A 5,112-nucleotide genomic window follows, 5' to 3' on the forward strand; every position below is an offset into this window, starting at 1 on the left:
TTAAATACTACTTAAAAATAGTGTAGCTACAATGTCTTTGATTCAGGAAATACCACAAATCTGATCAGAGAAATTCAAGATCAAGAAATGACCTTCTTATCTTTATCAACAATGACTCTCAATTATAAATTAAGTCATCAATCAAACATTCTATGATACCAATCATTTATTTTTGAAGTTGATGGATTTTTTAATTGTGTGTTTGATTTTATTTGGTTTAGTGTTTTTACTCGTTAATTGAGTCCATAGAATGCTTATAAGCGATGACGTTTGAAATGATCGAGTCACTGTTTACCGTACGTCCTTATCCTCAGTCGCCAGAGACTGCTCTTCCAATTCAACAGAAAGCGGTATTTCATGAAAAACTCTTAACACTTACAATCAATTTCAACATAATATTCATGATAATTCAGATAATCCAATTAATTATTCGTTAACAATATAAGATAATTATAGAGCGTGATTTTATTAATCCTCTTACAACAATGTATCATAGGCCCAGTTTAAAAAACAATTAATAATTTCTATTAATGGGCAAATTAAACTCACACAGAAAAATATTGTAGCTACAAACATCAATTTCTTCAATTCATAAATTACCAAATATAACAAAATACCTGACTATGAAAATAATATAAGAGGAAACTCGATTATATTGGATAAAGTCATCATCGAGTAAAACTTGATGAAACTTGATTCGCAAAGTATCCAGCATTCTATCCTATCAACTGTTTATATGTGTCATTTTTTCTCTTATGTTATTGTTTTTATTTAACCCTTAGTATTTTCAGTGTTGTTGATTTGTGTATTTTGAATGGTTTATTGTTCATGCGTAGTTGAGCTGATAGAATGCTGAAATAACATCGCGGTAAAAGGTCCTCGACCGACCGGAGGCTCGTACCCTGCAGACGACACATCCTCAGTCAATAACAAACTGCTCCTCTATATTTTCAACAGGATTTTGATTAAATCGGTATTTTATGAGTCGGCGAAAAAGACTTAAATACAAACATAACTCTTTTGAAAATAGCCATGAACGTAAAGCCTAGATACGTCCATGACAAAAACAGACTCCAAAACCTAAGAGTCTATGGTGTAACACTAAGCCGGAGACACAAGCAAAGAGTTGAAATATGACTGTTTTCAACTCAGGACTGCTGTGTTCATCCAGCTAAAATCCTTCAAAAGGTTAAGTTCACTCTGGAAAGCGTAAGGTTCGAAACCTCCGCACTAAAACCAGACATAACCTCGAAGGCCGTATTCACTCGTAATGTTAACAATATAACTTATTTCTTTCATCTATATCATTATTTTTCATAATTGATTCATTTTTTCATCATGATTAATACATTATCTTTTTCTTTTTTTTTAAATTCTTAATTAATACATTATCTTTTTCTTTTTTTTTAAATTCTTAATTAATACATTATCTTTTTCTTTTTTTCAAAATTCTTAATTAATACATTATCTTTTTCTTTTTTTTTAAATTCTTAATTAATACATTATCTTTTTCTTTTTTTTTAAATTCTTAATTAATACATTATCTTTTTCTTTTTTTTTTAAATTCTTAATTAATACATTATCTTTTTCTTTTTTTTTTAATTCTTAATTAATACATTATCTTTTTCTTTTTAAAAATTCTTAAACAATACATTATCTTTTTCTTTTTTTTTAAATTCTTAATTAATACATTATCTTTTTCTTTTTTTTTAAATTCTTAATTAATACATTATCTTTTTCTTTTTTTTTTAATTCTTAATTAATACATTATCTTTTTCTTTTTAAAAATTCTTAAACAATACATTATCTTTTTCTTTTTTTTTAAATTCTTAATTAATACATTATCTTTTTCTTTTTTTTTAAATTCTTAATTAATACATTATCTTTTTCTTTTTTTTTAAATTCTTAATTAATACATTATCTTTTTCTTTTTTTCAAAATTCTTAATTAATACATTATCTTTTTCTTTTTTTTTAAATTCTTAATTAATACATTATCTTTTTCTTTTTTTTTAAATTCTTAATTAATACATTATCTTTTTCTTTTTTTTTTAAATTCTTAATTAATACATTATCTTTTTCTTTTTTTCAAAATTCTTAATTAATACATTATCTTTTTCTTTTTTTCAAAATTCTTAATTAATACATTATCTTTTTCTTTTTTTTTAAATTCTTAATTAATACATTATCTTTTTCTTTTTTTTTAAATTCTTAATTAATACATTATCTTTTTCTTTTTTTTTTAAATTCTTAATTAATACATTATCTTTTTCTTTTTTTTTTAATTCTTAATTAATACATTATCTTTTTCTTTTTAAAAATTCTTAAACAATACATTATCTTTTTCTTTTTTTTTAAATTCTTAATTAATACATTATCTTTTTCTTTTTTTTTAAATTCTTAATTAATACATTATCTTTTTCTTTTTTTTTTAATTCTTAATTAATACATTATCTTTTTCTTTTTAAAAATTCTTAAACAATACATTATCTTTTTCTTTTTTTTTAAATTCTTAATTAATACATTATCTTTTTCTTTTTTTTTAAATTCTTAATTAATACATTATCTTTTTCTTTTTTTTTTAATTCTTAATTAATACATTATCTTTTTCTTTTTTTTAAATTCTTAATTAATACATTATCTTTTTCTTTAAATTCTTAATTAATACATTATCTTTTTCTTTTTTTTTAAATTCTTAATTAATACATTATTTTTTTTTTTTTTTTTTATACATAATTAATACAAAATTTTAGACTTCTATTAACCATCATTCATAAAACAATGAATATTCACATTAAGTGAATGAGAGTGGGGCTATTTTAAAGGAAACTTGATCTTTCATTTGTTTATTATGCACATCCTATCGTGCTGCCAACACCCGGTTTGTTAGTTAAGAAAAATGAAGTAATAAGAGGAGAATTGTTGAGGAGAATAAGAAAGTCTAGAATGTATTGAATTAACTATCAAAAGATCAAGTAATGAATTAAGTAAAGAGATCAGGCTATTTTTGAGGGCGATGTTTTATGAATGAATGAAAAAAACCTATTTTTAATTTCACTAGAAAATGATACCAGATGATGTAAATAGGACCCATTCATAACACACAGATTCACACACAAATTTACACACAGATTCACACAGGACCAACAAATACACATCACAATTGCACCTACCTTACACCACCTCCATTTACATCATACTGCATCTTTTTCGTCGTGAATTTCGGGGCCCCTTTTAAAAAATGCGCACTACACTATACGATTGTCCACCGGTCGCTGCTGCTGCTGCTGCTCCTCAGAATATTCCGTTTGTTAAATCAGCTGCTGCTCCTTAAAGAATTGTTCGTAAACTTGCTGCTCCTCAAATCATGTAAACTATGTCCCTCCTTGAATCATTGTTTATAAACTATGCTGCTCCTTGAATCATTGTTTGTAAACTATACTGCTCCTTGAATCATTGTTTGTAAACTATGTCGCTTCTCGAATCATTTGCTGCTCCTGTAAACTCGCTGCTCCTTCTGTTGTTTTAACAATTGTTTGTAAACTCCTCCGTCTCTGCCAAAACTCTGTCGTAGTAAACTCTCAACTGTAGAACTCTGGAAAATTACAATTTATAAGAATAAATCAATGAAGATTTTGTAAAAGTAATGTTAAAATGATTAATTCAATTTTGAAATCTAACTCACCATATATCACAAGAAATTGTTGTCTTGCCTTGTCTGATTGCTGCTCTATAATTGTCTTCGTTGCTGCTGAACCATATTCTGCCATCTACTGCTCATCGTGCTGTTGCTGGTAAACTCATCTTGAACTCTCCGCTCACATTTTCTGGATGTCGTCCTGGCAACAAAAATAATAATTTCTAAGAATAATTCAACATTGAAACAAGTTCCCTACGACTCTACTTGATGAGATGTGAAAAGACAATGATTTTAATTTTGACACCTAACTCACCATAACTAATCGTCTCTGTTGCTCCTAAACCAAATTCTGCTATCTACTGCTATCTGTCTGCGGTAAACTCATTGCTGCTGCTGCTGCTGCTCCTATAAGTTATTTGTAAACTCTGTTGCTTCCAGGCTGATTATAGTATGTAAACTTTGCCCTGGTATTGTCTTCTCTAACAACTCTGATAAATATATAAAGATATATGAAAAATTGTTCAACGAATATAATTTCGAAGTCTAAACTCACCACATATCACAAGAAACTGTTGTCTTGACTCTCTCTGTTGCTTCTGTGATCTCATCTGGAACTCTCCGCTCACAAAACTGTCTCTGTTGCTTCTTAACCAAGTTCTGCCATTTACTGCTCATCGTGCTGTTGGTGGTAAACTCATCTGGAACTCTCCGCTCACAAAACTGTCTCTGTTGCTTCTTAACCAAGTTCTGCCATTTACTGCTCATCGTGCTGTTGGTGGTAAACTCATCTGGAACTCCGCTCATATTTCTGGGTCTTCTGTTGTCGTCACAGGCGTGATTCAGTCACTGATTATCGGCCCCCCCCCCCCCCCATTTCACAGGAAGTTCATGATTGGTAAACAAGTTGGTCCATCGGTCATCAGTCAGTGTCTAGTAACAGGATAGAAGTTCATGATTGGTAAACAAGTTGGTCCATCGGTCATCAGTCAGTGTCTGGTAACAGGATAGAAGTTCATGATTGGTAAACAAGTTGGTCCATCGGTCATCAGTCAGTGTCTGGTAACAGGATAGAAGTTCATGATTGGTAAACAAGTCGGTCCATCGGTCATCAGTCAGTGTCTGGTAACAGGATAGAAGTTCATGATTGGTAAACAAGTCGGTCCATCGGTCATCAGTCAGTGTCTGGTAACAGGATAGAAGTTCATGATTGGTAAACAAGTCGGTCCATCGGTCATTAGTCAGTGTCTGGTAACAGGATAGAAGTTCATGATTGGTAAACAAGTCGGTCCATCGGTCATCAGTCAGTGTCTGGTAACAGGATAGAAGTTCATGATTGGTAAATAAGTCGGTCCATCGGTCATCAGTCAGTGTCTGGTAACAGGATAGAAGTTCATGATTGGTAAACAAGTCGGTCCATCGGTCATCAGTCAGTGTCTGGTAACAGGATAGAAGTTCATGATTGGTAAACAAGTC

At 29.6% G+C, this 5,112-nt stretch overlaps 1 long non-coding RNA gene across 1 annotated transcript; it reads right to left on the bottom strand.

Moving 5' to 3' along the window:
- Positions 1–2,979: 2,979 nt before the first annotated feature.
- On the bottom strand, positions 2,980–4,283 carry LOC141907565 (uncharacterized). Its single transcript, XR_012619512.1, has 4 exons — positions 4,193–4,283; positions 3,953–4,127; positions 3,685–3,838; positions 2,980–3,594 (listed from the first exon to the last, which is right to left on the bottom strand). It is a non-coding gene; the product is annotated as an uncharacterized LOC141907565 (long non-coding RNA).
- Between the last annotated feature and the right edge of the window lie 829 nt (positions 4,284–5,112).

Source organism: Tubulanus polymorphus, chromosome 6 (assembly GCF_964204645.1).
Source record: "Tubulanus polymorphus chromosome 6, tnTubPoly1.2, whole genome shotgun sequence".
Classification (NCBI taxonomy): Eukaryota; Metazoa; Nemertea; class Palaeonemertea; order Tubulaniformes; family Tubulanidae; genus Tubulanus; species Tubulanus polymorphus.